An 18,702-nucleotide genomic window follows, 5' to 3' on the forward strand; every position below is an offset into this window, starting at 1 on the left:
AAATGGTTTTACAAGCTTCCAATTCCACCAGCAATGGAGGAGTGTTACTCGTTTTCCAGCATCTGCTGTCACCTGAAATGTTGATCTTAGCCATTCTGACTGGTGTGAGGTGGAATCTCAGGGCTGTTTTGATTTGGATTTCCCTGATGATTAAGGATGCTGAACATTTTTTTTCAGGTGCTTCTCAACCATTCGGTATTCCTCAGTTGAGAATTCTTTTTTTTTTTAATTTTTAATATTTTCATTACATATTTTCCTCAATTACATTTCCAGTGCTATCCCAAAAGTCCCCCATAGCGCCCCCCACTTCCCTACCCACCCATTCCCACTCTTTTGGCCCTGGCATTCCCCTATATTGGGGCATATAAAGTTTGCAAGTCCAATGGGCCTCTCTTTCCATTGATGGCCGACTAGGTCATCTTTCGATACATATGCAGCTAGAGACAAGAGCTCCGGGGTTCTGGTTAGTACATCATGTTGTTCCAACAATAGGGTTGCAGATCCCTTTAGCTCCTTGGGTACTTTCTCTAGCTTCTCCATTGGGAGCCCTGTGATCCATCCAATAGCTGACTGTGAACATCCACTCCTGTGTTTGCTAGGCCCCGGCATCGTCTCACAAGAGACAGCTATATTTGGGTCCTTTCAGCAAAATCTTGCTAGTGTATGCAATGGTGTCAGCGTTTAGAAGCTGATTATGGGATGGATCCCTGGATACAGCAGTCTCTAAATGGTCCATCCTTTCATCACAGTTACGAACTTTGTCTCTGTAACTCCTTCCCTGGGTGTTTTGTTCCCAATTCTAAGAAGGTGCACAGTGTCCACACTTTGGTCTTCATTCTTCTTGAGTTTCATGCGTTTAGCAAATTGTATCTTATATCTTGGGTATCCTAAGTTTTGGGCTAATATCCACTTATCAGTGAATACATATTGTGTGAGTTCTTTTGTGATTGTGTTACTTCACTCAAGATGATGCCCTCCAGGTCCATCCATTTGGCTAGGAATTTCATAAATTCATTCTTTTTAATAGCTGAGTAGTACTCCATTGTGTAAATGTACCATAATTTCTGTATCCATTCCTCTGTTGAGGGACATCTGGGTTCTTTCCAGCTTCTGGCTATTATAAATAGGGCTGCTATGAACATAGTGGAGCATGTGTCCTTTTTACCGGTTGGGACATCTTCTGGATATATGCCCAGGAGAGGTATTGCTGGATCCTCCGGTAGTACTATGTCCAATTTTCTGAGGAACCACCAGACTGATTTCCAGAGTGGTTGTACAAGCTTGCAATCCCACCAACAATGGAGGAGCATTCCTCTTTCTCCACATCCTCGCCAGCATCTGCTGTCACCTGAATTTTTGATCTTAGCCATTCTGACTGGTGTGAGGTGGAATCTCAGGGTTGTTTTGATTTGCATTTCCCTGATGATTAAGGATGTTGAACATTTTTTCAGGTGCTTCTCTGCCATTCGGTATTCCTCAGGTGAGAATTCTTTGTTCAGTTCTGAGCCCCATTTTTTAATGGGGTTATTTGACTTTCTGGAGTCCACCTTCTTGAGTTCTTTATATATATTGGATATTAGTCCCTTGTCTGATTTAGGATAGGTGAAGATCCTTTCCCAATCTGTTGGTGGTTTTTTTGTCTTATTGATGGTGTCTTTAGCCTTGCAGAAGCTTTGTAGTTTCATGAGGTCCCACTTGTCAATTCTCGATCTTACAGCACAAGCCATTACTGTTCTATTCAGGAATTTTTCCCCTGTGCCCATATCTTCAAGGCTTTTCCCCACTTTCTCCTCTATAAGTTTCAGTGTCTCTGGTTTTATGTGAAGTTCCTTGATCCACTTAGACTTGACCTTAGTACAAGGAGATAGGAATGGATCGATTCGCATTCTTCTACATGTTAACAACCAGTTGTGCCAGCACCATTTGTTGAAAATGCTGTCTTTCTTCCACTGGATGTTTTTAGCTCCCTTGTCGAAGATCAAGTGACCATAGGTGTGTGGGTTCATTTCTGGGTCTTCAATTCTATTCCATTGGTCTATTTGTCTGTCACTATACCAGTACCATGCAGTTTTTATCACAATTGCTCTGTAGTAGAGCTTTAGGTCCGGCATGGTGATTCCACCAGAGGTTCTTTTATCCTTGAGAAGAGTTTTTGCTATCCTAGGTTTTTTGTTATTCCAGATGAATTTGCAGATTGCACTTTCTAATTCGTTGAAGAATTGATTTGGAATTTTGATGGGGATTGCATTGAATCTGTAGATTGCTTTTGGCAAGATAGCCATTTTTACAATGTTGATCCTGCCAATCCATGAGCATGGGAGATCTTTCCATCTTCTGAGATCTTCTATAATTTCTTTCTTCAGAGACTTGAAGTTTTTATTATACAGATCTTTCACTTCCTTAGTTAGAGTCACGCCAAGATATTTAATATTATTTGTGACTATTGAGAAGGGTGTTGTTTCCCTAATTTCTTTCTCAGCCTGTTTATTCTTTGTGTAGAGAAAGGCCATTGATTTGTTTGAGTTAATTTTATATCCAGCTACTTCACCGAAGCTGTTTATCAGGCTTAGGAGTTCTCTGGTGGAATTTTTAGGGTCACTTATATATACTATCATATCATCTGCAAAGAGTGATATTTTGACTTCATCTTTTCCAATTTGTATCCCTTTGATCTCCTTTTGTTGTCGAATTGCTCTGGCTAGGACTTCAAGTACAATGTTGAATAGGTATGGAGAAAGTGGACAGCCTTGTCTAGTCCCTGATTTTAGAGGGATTGCTTCAAGTTTCTCAACATTTACTTTGATGTTGGCTACTGGTTTGCTGTAGATTGCTTTTATCATGTTTAGGTATGGGCCTTGAACTCCTGATCTTTCCAAGACTTTTATCATGAATGGGTGTTGGATCTTGTCAAATGCTTTTTCTGCATCTAACGAGATGACCATGTGGTTTTTGTCTTTGAGTTTGTTTATATACTGGATTACGTTGATGGATTTCCATATATTGAACCATCCCTGCATCCCTGGGATGAAACCTACTTGGTCAGGATGGATGATTGTTTTGATGTGTTCTTGGATTCGGTTAGCAAGAACTTTATTGAGGATTTTTGCATCAATATTCATAAGGGATATTGGTCTGAAGTTTTCTATCTTTGTTGGGTCTTTTTGTGGTTTAGGTATCAGAGTAATTGTGGCTTCATAGAATGAGTTGGGTAGAGTACCTTCTGTTTCTATTTTGTGGAATAGTTTGTGAAGAACTGGGATTAGATCTTCTTTGAAGGTCTGATAGAACTCTGCACTAAACCCATCTGGTCCTGGGCTTTTTTTAGTTGGGAGACTATTAATGACTGCTTCTATTTCTTTGGGGGATATAGGGCTGTTTAGATCATTAACCTGATCTTGATTCAACTTTGGTACCTGGTATCTGTCTAGGAACTTCTCCATTTCATCCAGGTTCTCCAGTTTTGTTGAGTATAGCCTTTGGTAGAAGGATCTGATGGTGTTTTGGATGTGTTCAGGATCTGTTGTTATGTCTCCTTTTTCATTTCTGATTTTGTTAATTAGGATGCTTTCCCTGTGCCCTCTAGTGAGTCTGGCTAAGGGTTTATCTATCTTGTTGATTTTCTCAAAGAATCAGCTCCTTGATTGGTTGATTCTTTGAATAGTTTTTCTTGTTTCCACTTGGTTGATTTCGCCCCTGAGTTTGATTATTTCCTGCCATCTACTCCTCTTGGGTGAATTTGCTTCCTTTTGTTCTAGTGCTTTTAGGTATGTTGTCAAGCTGCTAATGTGTGCTCTCTCTAGTTTCCTTTTGGAGGCACTCAGAGCTATGGGTCTTCCTCTTAGAAATGCTTTCATTGCGTCCCATAAGTTTGGGTATGTTGTGGCTTCATTTTCATTGAACTCTAAAAAGTCCTTAATTTCTTTCTTTATTCCTTCCTTGACCAAGGTATCATTGAGAAGAGTGTTGTTCAGTTTCCACGTGAAGGTTGGCTTTCTATTATTTATTTTGTTATTGAAGATCAGCCTTAGTCCATGGTGATCTGATAGGATGCATGGGACAATTTCAATATTTTTGTATCTGTTGAGGCCTGTTTTGTGACCAATTATGTGGTCAATTTTGGAGAAGGTACCATGAGGTGCTGAGAAGAAGGTATATCCTTTTGTTTTAGGATAGAATGTTCTGTAGATATCTGCCAGATCCATTTGATTCATAATTTCTCTTAGTTTCTCTGTGTCCCTGTTTAGTTTCTGTTTCCATGATCTGTCCATTGGTGAAAGTGGTGTGTTGAAGTCTCCCACTATTATTGTATGAGGTGCAATGTGTGCTTTGAGATTTACTAAAGTTTCTTTAATGAATGTGGCTGCCTTTGTATTTGGAGCATAGATATTTAGGATTGATAGTTCCTCTTGGAGGATTTTACCTTTGATGAGTATGAAGTGTCCCTCCCTGTCTTTTTTAATGACTTTGGGTTGGAAGTCAATCTTATCAGATATTAGAATGGCTACTCCAGCTTGTTTCTTCATACCATTTGCTTGGAAAATTGTTTTCCAGCCTTTCATTCTGAGGTAGTGTCTATGTTTTTCTCTGAGATGAGTTTCCTGTAAGCAGCAAAATGTTGGGTCTTGTTTGTGTAGCCAGTTTGTTAGTCTAGGTCTTTTTATCGGGGAGTTGAGTCCATTGATATTAAGAGATATTAAGGAAAAGTAATTGTTGTTTCCCGTTATTTTTGTTGTTAAAGTTGGCATTCTGTTCTTGTGGCTGTCTTCTTTTAGGTTTGTTGAGGGATTACCTTCTTGTTGTTTCTAGGGCGTGGTTCCTGTCCTTGTATTGGTTTTTTTCTGTTATTATCCTTTGAAGGGCTGGATTCGTGGAGAGATAATGTGTGAATTTGGTTTTGTCGTGGAATACTTTGGTTTCTCCATCTATGTTAATTGAGAGTTTGGCTGGGTATAGTAGCCTGGGCTGGAATTTGTGTTCTTTTAGTGTCTGTATAACATCCGTCCAGGATCTTCTGGCTTTCATAGTCTCTGGTGAAAAATCTGGTGTAATTCTGATAGGCTTGCCTTTATATGTTACTTGGCCTTTTTCTCTTACTGCTTTTAGTATTCTATCTTTATTTAGAGCATTTGTTGTTCTGATTATAATGTGTCTGGAGGTATTTCTTTTCTGGTCCAGTCTATTTGGAGTTCTGTAGGCTTCTTGTATGTTCATGGGCATCTCTTTCTTTAGATTTGGGAAGTTTTCTTCTATAATTTTGTTGAAGATGTTTGCTGGTCCTTTGAGTTGAAAATCTTCATTCTCATCAGCTCCTATTATCCTATTATTAAATACAGGACTCATTGTGTCCTGTATTTCTTGGATGTTTTGAGTTAGGATCTTTTTGCATTTTACATTTTCCTTGATTGTTGTGCCGATGTTCTCTATGGAATCTTCTGCACCTGAGATTCTCTCTTCCATCTCTTGTATTCTGTTGCTGATGCTCGTATCTATGGTTCCAGATTTCTTTCCTAGGGTTTCTATCTCCAGTGTTGCCTCATTTTGGGTTTTCTTTATTGTGTCTACTTCCCTTTTTAGGTCTAGTATGGTTTTGTTCATTTCCATCATCTGTTTGGATGTGTTTTCCTGTTTTTCATTAAGGACTTCTACCTGTTTGATTAGGTTATCCTGTTTTTCTTTAAGGATTTGTAACTCTTTAGCAGTGTTCTCCTGCAATTCTTTAAGGGATTTTTGTGCTTCCTCTTTATAGTCTTCTACCTGTTTACCAGTGTTCCTTTGTATTTCTTTAAGTGTGTTATTAAAGTCCTTCTTGAAGTCCTCTACCATCATCAGGAGATATGCTTTTAGATCCGTGTCTAGCTTTTCCGGTGTGTTGGGGTGCCCTGGACTGGGCGAAGTGGGAGTGCTGGGTTCTGATGATGGTGAGTGGTCTTGGTTTCTGTTAGTAAGATTATTACGTTTACCTTTCGCCATCTGGTAATCTCTGGGGTTAGTTGTTGTCGTTGTCACTGTTTAAAGATTGGAGCAGAAGCTGTGTTCCACTCACCAGCAGTCTCAACATCCTGTGGCGGAGGTCATGGGTAGCTGGCAGTACCCTGGTGCTGGTCCAGCCGGAAGAGGCCTGTGGTCCTACTCAAGCCGGTTTTCTGCTTCCCTAACTAATGCAGTCTCAGGTCCCGCGCGCAATTGGATTGGAGCAGAAGCTGTGTTCCACTCTCCAGAAGTCTTAAGATCCTGTGGCGGGTGTTGTGGGTAGCTGGCGAGTGTCAGCTGACCCTGCGCCCTAGCTAACCAGGTGCTTTTCTGACCGGAAGAGGCTTGTGGCCCTTTGTAGGCCGGATTTCTCCCTCCCCAACCAAAGCAGTCTCAGGTCCTGCGTGATTGGACTGGAGCAGAAGCTGTGTTCGACTCACCAGCAGTCTCAAAATCCTGTGGCGGAGGTCGTGGGTAGCTGGCGGGTGTCAGTCGACCCTGCGCTCTAGCTACCCCGGTGCTGATCCGCCGGATGAGGCCTGTGGCCCTACTCAGGCCGGTTTCTGCTTCCCTAACTAATGCAGTCTCAGGTCCCGCGCGCAATTGGATTGGAGCAGAAGCTGTGTTCCACTCACCAGAAGTCTTAAGATCCTGTGGCGGGTGTTGTGGGTAGCTGGCGAGTGAGAATTCTTTGTTTAGCTCTGAACCCCATTTTTTAATGAGGATATTTGATTTTCTGGAGTCCAGTTTCTTGAGTTATTTGTATATATTGGATATTAGTTCCCTATTGGATTTAGGATTGGTAAAAATCCTTTCCCAGTCTGTTGGTGGCCTTTTTGTCTTATTGACAGTGTCATTTGCCTTACAGAATCTTTGCAATTTTATGAGGTCCCATTTGTAGATTCTAGATGTTGCAGCACAAGCTATTGTTGTTCTGCTCAGGAATTTTTCCCCTGTGCCCATATTTTTGAGGCTTTTCCTACTTTCTCCTCTATAAGTTTTAGTGTCTCTGGTTTTATGTGCCATTCCTTGATCCACTTAGACTTGAGTTTGTACAAGGAGATAAGAATAGATCAATTCAAATTTTTCTACATGCTAATCACCAGTTAAGCCAGCACTATTTGTTGAAAATGCTCTTTCTTCCACTGGATGGTTTTAACTCTTTTGTCAAAGATCAAATGACCATAGGTGTGTGAGTTCATTTCTGGGTCTTCAATTCTATTCCATTGGTCTACCTGTCTGTTGCTGTACCAGTACTATGCAGTTTTTACCACAATTGCTCTGTAGTACTGCTTGAGGTCAGGCATGGTGATTCCCCCAGTGGTCATTTAGTGTTGAGAATAATTTGTGCTATCCTAAGATTTTTTGTTATTCAGATGAATTTGAAAATTGCCCTTTCTTACTCGGTGAAGAATTGAGTTGGAATTTTGATGGGGATTGCATTGAATCTGTAGATTGCTTTCGGCACTATAGCCATTTTGACTATACTAATCCTGCCAATCCATGAGCATGGAAGATCTTTCCATTTCCTGAGATCTTTAATTTCTTTCTTCAGAGACCTGAAGTTCTTATCATATAGATCTTTCACTTCCTTAGTTAGAGTCACACCAAGGTATTTTATATTATTTGTGACTATTGTGAAGGGTATTGTTTCCCTAATTTCTTTCTCGGCCTGTTTATCCTTTGTGTAGAGAAAGGCCACTGATTTGTTTGAGTTAATTTTATATCCAGCTACTTCACTGAAGCTGTTTATCAGGTTTAGGACTTCCCTGGTGGAATTTTTAGGGTCACTTATATATACTATCACATCATCTGCAAATAGTGACATTTTGACTTCTTCCTTTCCAGTTTGTATCCCCTTGATCTCCTTTTTGTTGTCTAATTGCTCTGGTTAGGACTTCGGGTACTATATTGAATAGGTAGGGAGAAAGTGGGCAGCCTTGTCTAGTCCCTGAATTTAGTGGGATTGCTTCAAGTTTTTCTCCATTTACTTTGGTGTTGGCTACTGTTTTAATGTATATTGCTTTTATTATGTTTAGGTATGGGCCTTGAATTCCTGATCTTTCCAAGAATTTCCTCATGAAGGGGTGTTGGATTCTGTCAAATGCTTTCTCAGCATTTAACGAGATGATCATTTTTTTTTGTTTTTTTTTTTTGTTTTTTGTTTTGTTTTTTGTTTTTGTCTTTGAGTTTGTTTATACAGTTGATTAAATTGATGGATTTCCATATATTAAACCACTCCTGCATACCTGGGATGAAGCCTAATTGATCATGATGGATGATCGTTTTGATGTGTTCTTGGATTTGCTTCTCAAGGATTTTATTGAGTATTTTCTCATCAATATTCATAAGGGAAATTGGTCTGAAATTCTTTCTTTGTTTGGTCTTCATGTGGTTTAGTTATCAGAGTAATTGTAGCTTCATAGAATGAACTGGGTAGAGTACCTTCTGTTTCTATTTTTTGGAATAGTTTGAGGAGAATTGGAATTAGATCTTCTTTGAAGGTCTGATAGAAATCTGCACTAAAGCCATCTGGCCCTGTGGGTTTTTTTTTTTTTTTTTTTTTTTTTTTTTTTTTTGGTTGGGAGACTATTAATGACTGCTTCTATTCCTTTAGGGGAAATGGGACTGTTTAGATCGTGATTTAACTTTGGTACCTTGTATCTGTCTAGGAAATTGTCCATTTCATCCAGGTTTTCCAGTTTTGTTGAGTATAGCCTTTTGTAGTAGGATCTGATGATATTTTGGATTTCATCAGGTTTTGTTGTTATGTCTCCTTTTTCATTTCTGCTTTTGTTAATTAGGACACTGTCCCAGTGCCCTCTATTTAGTCTGGTTAAGGGTTTATCTATCATGTTGATTTTCTCAAAAACCAGCTCCTGGTTTGATTGATTCTTTGAATAGTTCTTCTCATTTCCACTTGGTTGATTTCAGCCCTGAGTTTATTTCTTGCCATCTACTCTTCTTGGGTGAATTTCCTTCTATTTGTTCTAGATCTTTCAGGTGTGCTGTCAAGCTCCTACTGTAAGCTGTCTCTAGTTTCTTTTTGGAGGCACGCAGAGGTATGAGTTTTCCTCTTAGGACTGCTTTTATTGTTTCCCATAAGTTTTTGTATTTTGGGGCTTCATTTTCATTAAACTCTAAAAATTTAGTCTTTAATTTCTTTCTTTCTTTCACCCTTGACCAAGTTATCATTTAGTAGAGTGTTGTACAGCTTCCACATGTATGTGAGCTTTCTATTATTTATATTGTTATTGAAGATCAGCCTTAGTCCGTGGTGATCTGATAGGAATGCATGGGACAATTTCAATATTTTTGTATTTGTTGATGCCTGTTTTTTGACCAATTATATGGTCAATTTTGGAGAAGTTACCATGAGGTGCTGAGAAGAAGGTATATCCTTTTGTTTTAGGATAAAATTTTCTGTAGATATCTGTTCAATCCATTTGTTTCATAACTTCTGTTAGTTTCAATGTGTCTCTGTTTAGTTTGTTTCCAGGATCTTTCCATTGATGAAAGTGAGGTATTTTTTTAAATTTTTATTAGGTATTTTCCTCATTTACATTTCCAATGCTATCCCAAAAGTCCCCCCCAACCCCCCCATCCCCCTACCCACCCACTCCCCCTTTTTGGCCCTGGCATTCCCCTGTACTGGGGCATATAAAGTTTGCACGACCAATGGGCCTCTCTTTCCACTGATGGCCGACTAGGCCATTTTCTGATTCATATGCAGGTAAAGACATGAGCTCCAGGGGGGTACTGGTTAGTTCATATTGTTGTTCCACCTATAGGGTTGAAGACCCCTTTAGCTCCTTGGGTACTTTCTCTAGCTCCTCCATTGGGGGCCCTGTGATCCATCCAATAGCTGACTGTGAGCATCCACTTCTGTGTTTGCTAGGCCCTGGCATAGTCTCACAAGAGAGAGCTATATCTGGGTCCTTTCGGCAAAATCTTACTAGTGTATGCAATAGTGTCAGCATTTGGAAGCTGATTATGGGATGGATCCCTGGATATGGAGAGTGGGGTATTGAAGTCTCCCACTAGTATTGTATAAGGTACAATGTGTGCTTTTAGCTTTACTAAAGTTTCCTTAATGAATGTGGCTCCCCTTGCATTTTGAGCATAGATATTCAGAATTGAGGGTTCCGCTTGTAAGATTTTAACTTTGATGAGTATGAAGTTCCCCTCCTTGTCTTATTTGTTAACTTTGGGTTGGAAGTTGATTTTATTTGCTATTAGAATGGCTTCTCCAGCTTGTTTCTTTAGACCATTTGCTTGGAAAAAAATTTTTTCCAGCCTTTCACTCTAAGGTAGTGTCTGTCTTTTTCCCTGAGGTGGGTTTCCTATATGCAGCAAAATTTTGGGTCCTATTTACGTAGCCAATCTCTTAGTCTATGTTTTTTTATAGGGTAATTGAGTCCATTGATATTAAGAGGTATTAAGGAAAAGTAAATATTGCTTCCTTTTATTTTTGTTGTTAGAGGTGGGGTTCTGTTCTTGTGGCTGTCTTCTTTTAGGTTTGTTGAAGGTTTACTTTCTTGCTTTTTCTAGGGTGTAATTTCCATCCTTGTGCTGGTGTTTTCCCCTTATTATCCTTTGAAGGGCTGGATTCATGGAAAGATATTGTGAGAATTTGGTTTTGTCATGTAATACCCTGGTTTCTCCATCTATCATAATTGAGAGTTTTGGTAGGTATAGTAGCCTGAGCTAGCATTTGTGTTCTCTTTGGGTATGTATAACATCTGCCCAGGATCTTCTGGCTTTCATAGTCTCTGGTGAGAAGTCTGGTGTAATTATAATAGCTCTGCCTTTATATGTTACTTGACCCTTTTCCCTTACTGCTTTTAATATTCTATCATTATTTAGTGCATTTGTTGTTCTGATTATTATGTGTCAGGAGGAATTTCTTTTCTGGTTCAGTCTATTTGGAGTTCTGTAGGCTTCTTGTATGTTCACGGGCATCTCTTTCATTAGGTTAGGGAAGTTTTCTTCTATAATTTTGTTGAAGATATTTACTAGCCCTTTAATTTGAAAAATCTTCATTCTCATCTACACCTATTATCCTTAGGTTCATCTTCTCATTGTGTCCTGGATTTCCTGGATGTTTTGAGTTAGGATCTTCTTGCATTTTGCATTTTCTTTGATTGTTGTGCTCATGTTCTCTATGGAATCTTCTGCACCTGAGATTCTTTCTTCCATCTCTTGTATTCTGTTGCTGATGCTCAAATCTATGATTCCTGATTTCTTTCCTAGGATTTCTATCTCCAGAGTTGTCTCCCTTTGGGTTTTCTTTATTGTTTATACTTCCATTTTTAGATCTTGGGTGGTTTTGTTCAATTCCATCACCTGTTTGCTTGTGTTTTCTTATAATTCTTCAAGGAATTTTTGTGTTTCCTCTTTATGGACTTCTACCTGTTTAGCAGTGTTTTCCTGTAATTATTTATAGACTTCTACCTGTTTTGCAGTGTTCTCCTGTGTTTCTTTAAGTGAGTTATTATTGTCCTTCTTTAAATCCTTTACCAGCATCGTAAGATATGATTTTAAATCTGAGTCTTGATTTTCGGGTATGTTGGTGTATCCAGGACTCACTGTGGTAGCTGTACTGGGTTCTGATGATACCTAGTAGTCTTGGTTTCTGTTAGTAAGATTCTTAACATTTGCCTTTTGCAATCTGGTGATCTCTGTTCAATGTTCTAGCTGTCTCTGGCTGGAGCTTGTTTCTCCTGTGATTCTGTTAGCCTCTGTCAGCACTCTTGGGAGTCCAACTCTCTCCTGATTCCCAGTGGTCAGAGCACTCTCTGCAGCCACGCTCTCATCTTGCAGGAAAGTTTCCCAGAAGTCTGGAGCTCAGATCCACCTCCTGTGTCCCAGGGTCAGAGCCCTCCCTGGAGGCTGACTCTCCTCTGGCAAGGAAGGTGCCCAGGGGTCTGGGTCTCAGCTCTGCCACCTGGCTGAGGATGAAGGCCCGAAGGGACCCTTTCCAAAAAGCTCTGTCGCTTCTGCTGCCCAGGTGCTTTCCTGGGTAGACTGGACTCAGTGATCCCAAGATCCTGGGTGTGCTAGGTCCTGCTCAGATCATGCCTAAGATGGAGTGGGGATTGAGCCACCAGAAGGAATCCCAGCCTCTGGTTGGGCAGGGTTCCTTTATCCCTGTTCCTGCTGGCACAAGACCCTCTGGGATTCTTTGTAACAGATGTTGTATTCCACTCACCAGTGATACCTAGATCCTGGGTGTGCTAGGACACCTGTGGCATGGAGAGTCCTCTGGGAACCTTAGGACCCTGCACTGGGTTCGCACCAAAGATCAGCAAGACATTTCTAAACACAGTACATTTGTTCACAGAGACTGTCTTGCCTACATACATATATTTTGATTTTTATGGCACACATTTTCCTCCTCACTCCTTCCAGGTCCACTCTCACCACCCCCAAAATATGGAGATAGCGTTTGCCCCATTTTCCCAGTTACCTGTAGGCTCCAGATGTTCTTTCCAGTGCAACTTGAGCTCATCAAGCCAGGTCCTGTAGTCGCCCTCTGTAGTCTTCTCTAAGAAGGCAGCTACAACCTTGTCTTTCTTTCACATTTCTATAATCTTCTTGAATCTAGGATCCAGTTGTGTCCAGTTGCCAGTGCTTGTGTTAACATGGAACATGTTCTTTCCATTGAGGCTAACAATGGAGTATCCTGTGAAATGTTTGTCTACTTCATACTGGCCACACATCTCAGCCTGCAGAGTGAGGGGCTCTATGCCCATTGGAAAGAGATTAGCTTATGGCCTTGGTGAATCTTATCTTTCTACTGATCGTCCCTTCCCATCCACTGACCTTGTGTTACCCTCTACATTTTGCCCTTGCTGCTGCTTAGATAGGACTAACAGTGATTCATTTTTTTCCTCTGTTAAAACAGTGAATGTCCCTAACATATACCCCTGTTGTTTCCTGTGGGGGCAGGGATGTCTGATATGTTCTTTTACTTATTTTGTAGCAGTGAGGATTGAATCTAAGACCTCATACATGCTGGCAAACACTCTACCACTGAGCTACATCTCCAGCCTTATGAGACCATTTGAAACTTACCTCTGATTGTGTTGACTTCTTCCTCCAACTTCTGAAATATCATCCCTTTGAAAATGTCAATTCCATGTTTCAGAGTGTCAAGCTGTTTTTCACAGATGTTTGTGGCATTCATGCTGTTCTCATGAGCACCAATGGAATGACACTTATTATCCTTGTAGAGAAAAAAAAGTCTTTCTGTTCAGATGGCAGTGGACTTCATTCCTTCACTTTCCAGACTCTGACCTGTCAACCTTGAAGCTGTAGCAAAGAGAAGCAGCCACTGTGAAGAAAACATTCAGTGAAGTTAGGAGCAGGGAGCAAGTGACTCAGAGAGAGTTTCTACCTATGGAACGAAGAATAGCCTTATGAAAGGGTGGAGAGAGAGGAGAGGAATGGAGGGAGGGAGAGGTGAAGGGACAGGGGAGAAAGACAGAGAGAGAAGAGGCTCAACCACTTTCACTTTGCTTCTCCCAATTGCCTACTCTACCATTTTAAATTCTTCACAATTTCTTCCAACTCCGACAACTAAACTTTTGAGGTTCATTCCTTTTGATTGCCTGAGGTTCTTTTGCACATCATAAAAAAGTGTGATGGACATGAAAACAAATGTTCTGCAGCCACAGAACTCTCACTTTGGTTGTGAACAAAAAGCCATCAAGGCCCTCAGATTAAAGTGCATATGCTAAAAAGAGCACAAATTTTCTCTAGTACAAACTGGGTTTATGAGCTGGGTCAATGTATAGACTGCATGTGGTTAAAGAAGGAGCAGTGGACCATGAAGATGGTCCATCTAAACAATAGTGGCAGCTTCAGGCTGCTTGTCCTTGGAGGAATATGGAGGCAGAGCACAGTGAATGGGGGAAACTCTCCACTGCATTGGAAAAGGAATTTGTCCCTAAAGATGACACCAGGTTTCAACAAGAATAGAGAACCCAGTGCTGAGGATGATGATGGAGAAAGGAAAGAACAGAGATCTGAAGGGCCCAGTCATATGTTACAAACTCCATTTTGTATTTAGTCTCCATCTTATGTTATGCTTGTCCTCAAGCTGAGATCAGGAAAAACCACAGCATATTCCAGGAACCAAGACACCCATATCAACAGCCATAACTTTTCTAAAACAACCATTCCACCCTTAATAACCACCAATCAGCTCCAAAGAGGAAAGTATCTAACATTTCAGATGTTTTGAAGAAGATTACTCTAGTTAACCATAATTATTCATAACTAGCTGAAATCATTTCTTACCCATAGAAATGTTCCAAGCTACAGTTTTTAAATGTTAACCAATCAAGTAACTGCTAAATTGGAAAGCACCTACCCTGCTGTAACTGTGATAAAAAGGCAAAGCTTCACCAGTTTGGGAGCTTCCACACCCAACCACTGCATTGGAGAGATTGGAGGGTACAAGCTTGAGCTTGAATAAAGACTCTTTCCTTTGGCATATGAGTTGAATTCCTGGTGGAATCTGGTGTTCTATAGGAACCTTGCAATCTGGGCATAATATTGGTGGCTCATTTGGTACCCTCTTGACCCTCCACTAGGACCCCCAACCTTTAAAGTCAAAGACTGATTGTTACGTATTCTCTGGATAATGATTGTCTGAGTGTCTGCCTATTTTAACTCTAGTAAATCTGTAAACCTGTGATTTAGCACTGACACAGAGGACTGCAGCAGATCCACTAGACACCAAGAGTCAGCAATGCCAGGAGACCTACCAGACCCATGAGTAAGGGATTAGATCCCCTAATTTCTTTAGAGAGACATTTCGATTCCTGCCCACTTTGTCATCATCTCACTTTCACTTTTGCTACTGTATACAAATCGACATCCTTATTTCTGTGTTCTTTGGCTGTTTATTTAAATTGTGTCTGATTTATTTCTTGAATGAAAGTTAGAAGGATGGAACAGACCCAGATGTCTCCCTTCCCCCAGTGCTTTTCCTGGATAGGCTTAAAAACTTTAGAACTAGGACCAGATGGTAGGATGGACAGACTAACCATTATTGCCAGGTGGGAGTGGACAGCTTTCCATGTTGGCTGGCCACCTGAAGGGACATAGGACCCCCTCATGTTACAGAAAGTCAAGGATGTCATCTATAGTTGGACCACACACACACCCCAAATCCCCTACATTACCATCTGGAAAGACATCAAATACAACCTATCCACCTGACTAAAACACATACTAGTGGTTAAGAAGACAAAACAGAGAAACCTAAACCAACTGCCACCCCCACCTTTTTTGCAGGATAGAGGAGATGCAGACTTCCTTCTCTCCTCTCCTTCCATCTACCAACACTGGCCACTTCCCAACCCTAGTGTAACCATAATAGTGGAGGGAAAACCCATCAAGTTTCTAGTAGACACAATAGCCTATCATTCGGTTCTAACAGAGTCTCATGGACAACCATCAAACAAAAATGTTGCGGCCTGCCCGCAGTCCACAACACGAACGGTTCAACTGAGAATGGCAGTTCGATCTGAAAAGAGAGGAATCTAGACGGGGCGGAAGAAAAAATGGAGCTAAGACAACATCCTGATCAAAGCTCAATTTTACTATTTCCAGACAGTCAGTTATAAAGGAAGGGGGAGGGAACCCAATATCCCGCCAAGTAACTCAGGGTCCAGTAGCAGGACGAACACGTGTGTGCCTCCAGGCAGCAAAGGCAGGTTCCAGCAGTAGGCGTGGCAGGATGAATGAGCAGGTAACTCCACCCTTGAGCAAGCAGGTTCCAGGCTGGGGGAAGGGAGGCCACATCTCCTCCCATTAGATAACAAAACAAACAAAAATAAAAAAGGGGCTGGCCTGAGGCAGAAAAATTATTTAGGGGCTGGTGAGATGGCTCAGTGGGTAAGAGCACCCGACTGCTCTTCCGAAGGTCCAGAGTTCAAATCCCAGCAACCGCATGGTGGCTCACAACCATCCGGAACGAGATCTGGTGCCCTCTTCTGGAATGTCTGAGGACAGCATACTTACATATAATAAATAAATAAAAAAAAAAAAAAAAAAGAAAAATTATTTATGTTCAATAGTTCTGCCTGAGTTCTTAGGGCTAAAGAAAAAACCTGTTTCCGTGGGATTCCCTAACTTTTCTAATGGTAAACTGTATTTGGCTAAGACTGTCTTTATTATCCTAGTAAACCACTAACAGAATAGGCTCTGACTTTATAATGCTAATTAGTGCTGAATAGGTAACTACCTGTTTGCATTTTAAGTAGGGCGTTGGAACCCTGGCTGAGTTTAACTAAACAAATTTAGAATAACACTGAGCTGATATTCCTCCGCAATTTTGGATGGCAGCCAGGGAAACAGGGAGAAGGGGTAAGACCAGCTCTTTAGTACAAGGCCCGTTGGCTTTTTTATTTGGGTGGGAGGCAGTGAAGGGCTTGCCCTTATGACAGTAAGGTCTCCAACCTCTCTCCCCCCTATTAATTAAGTTTAAATAGGCAATGCTTAACAGAGGTGATCAAATGATTTTTTTCATCCATAGATGAGTGGGCCTTTAACCTTGACTTGGGTGGACATTGACCTGATTCCTCCCGTGAGTGTTATAACAACTCACATCTGTGGCTCTTGGTATCTTTTGGGGAGGGGAGGCAGAACCTTAAGTATTTTGGTTTTTAGCTGGAATCAGATACCAACCTCTTTCAAATCAGGTGTGTCGCACAGGGAACTCAGAAACGGTCAAGCTGGACCTTCCCTCCGCAGTAATCTCCTGCGCCAAGCGGTACCCATACTGTATTCATATGATTATGAATCAGCAGCGTAATTCTGAGCTATGCGCGGTCTCTATATGAGACTTGTCAACCTCAGATTTAGCAAGGCCTAGACAAGAATTATGTCAGTATTAACACCATTAATTTTGGTTAAAATAGGAGCTGAAAGTCTTTCCTCTTCATCCCTGTTATTCCCAATAGCCTGAGGAACCAAGGACACCTTCCAGTAACAGCAGGGGTGAAAAGCCAGAGGCCAGCTAAGGGACTAAGCCCATCTCTATCAAAATAAGAACTAATCTCTGTAAATATATATGAAATTTCTACTTCCCTAGCTCTCCTGGTAAATCTAAATCTTATCTCAGGCTGAAAGCCACGTGTTGGGATGTCCTTGGAAGGGAGATTAGCAGTACCACCTGTTTGCTCTTAGGGGCAGAGAACCGGAGAATGTAGATTGACCTGCTTGAGAAAAGAAAGAAATCTAAACAATGAGATTGTAGCAATGTAAATTTTCTGTTTGTAGAAGTCAAGGTACTTTATTTAGATGCAAATTGTAAAACTAAAGCTAATCTCCGGCCTCCTGTAGGGGATTTGGCTCAGAGGAAAACAGTTTCTGGGAGCTTCCACTCCCAGCTGAATTCTAAGCACAAGAGGAATTTTAGTCTTTAGAATGATACTTACGAGAAGAGACAGAATCTGTGTTTACCTGACGAATTAATCTCTCTGGTAGCCACCATGCTTCATCTTCATCTCGTGAAAAAACACAAACCGAGCCTCTTCCCCAGATTAGAACTGGATCCGGACCCTTCCATTTATTAGTCAGGGCGTCCTTCCATTTTACCAATGCATAAGAATTAGAAGTAACTGGGTGCCAGTGGCGTTCCACTGCAGACTGACCTTTAATGTCAGTTTGCAAAAAGTTTAGGACAAATAAGGTGAAGGCAAGATGAGCCTTTGGTGACCTTGGGGGATATAGATGCCCCTCTTTTGTTTTAAAAAAGCCAATTCTTTAAGGTGCTATGAGCACGTTCAACTATTCCTTGTCCCATGGGGTTGTAAGGAATTCCAGTTTTATGTTTGATACCGAATTCTTTACAGAATGCAATAAAGTTTTTACTAGAATAAGATGGCCCGTTATCTGTCTTAATAAGCTTAGGCAACCCCATGGTATTAAAGGCTTGTAGGCAATGATCAATTACGTTTTTTGAAGCCTCCCCTGTATGCAGAGAAGCAAAGAGAAATCCTGAACAGGTATCAATGCAAACATGTATATATTTTAGTTTTCCAAATTCTGCATAATGGGTTATATCCATTTGCCAAATATGATTAGGCATAAGGCCTCTAGGATTGACTCCTAGATGTGGCACTGGAGATAATGTAATACATTTAGGACATTGTTTTACAATCATTCTTGCTTGCTCCTTAGTGATCTTATGTCGGAGCCTTAGGGTGTGGCTAGAGAGGTGAAACCTTTCATGATCACGTTGGGCCAGAGCAACAGGATTCGAAACTAAAGCTTCTCCTATTAGAGCTCTGTCAATGCGATCATTACCCTCGGCCAGAGGCCCAGGAAGACCAGAGTGAGACCGTATGTGGCCAATATAAAATGGATTTTTCCGGGCAAGAATGATGTTTTGCAATTCTGAAAATAAGGATCCTGATGGCGTATTGAAGTTAAACGTGCCACAGGTTTCTAATAAGGGTACTGACTGAGCAACATATAAACTGTCAGTAAAGATATTAAAAGCCTCATGTACAGACTGAAAAACCTTTAGCACTGCTGTTAATTCGGCTAGCTGAGCCGAGAGACCAGGAGTCTCTACGATAACCTGTTGATCATTAATAAGATATCCAGCTCGCCCTTTAGAGGAGCCATCAGTAAAAATCAATAGAGCATTATTTAAAGGCTGTAAAGAAGTCATCTTAGGAAATATCATATCATGTACATTTAAAAATTTTA

General features: G+C 40.8%; 1 pseudogene; it reads right to left on the reverse strand.

Annotated features, from left to right (window-relative positions):
* LOC110288856 (UL16-binding protein 1-like) overlaps positions 1-15,060 on the reverse strand; it is a 30,320-nt pseudogene extending 15,260 nt beyond the window's left edge.
* Positions 15,061-18,702: the final 3,642 nt, after the last annotated feature.

The sequence above is a fragment of the Mus caroli genome, unplaced genomic scaffold, assembly GCF_978045245.1.
Source record: "Mus caroli unplaced genomic scaffold, Mus_caroli_1 scaffold_9, whole genome shotgun sequence".
NCBI classification, from domain to species: Eukaryota; Metazoa; Chordata; class Mammalia; order Rodentia; family Muridae; genus Mus; species Mus caroli.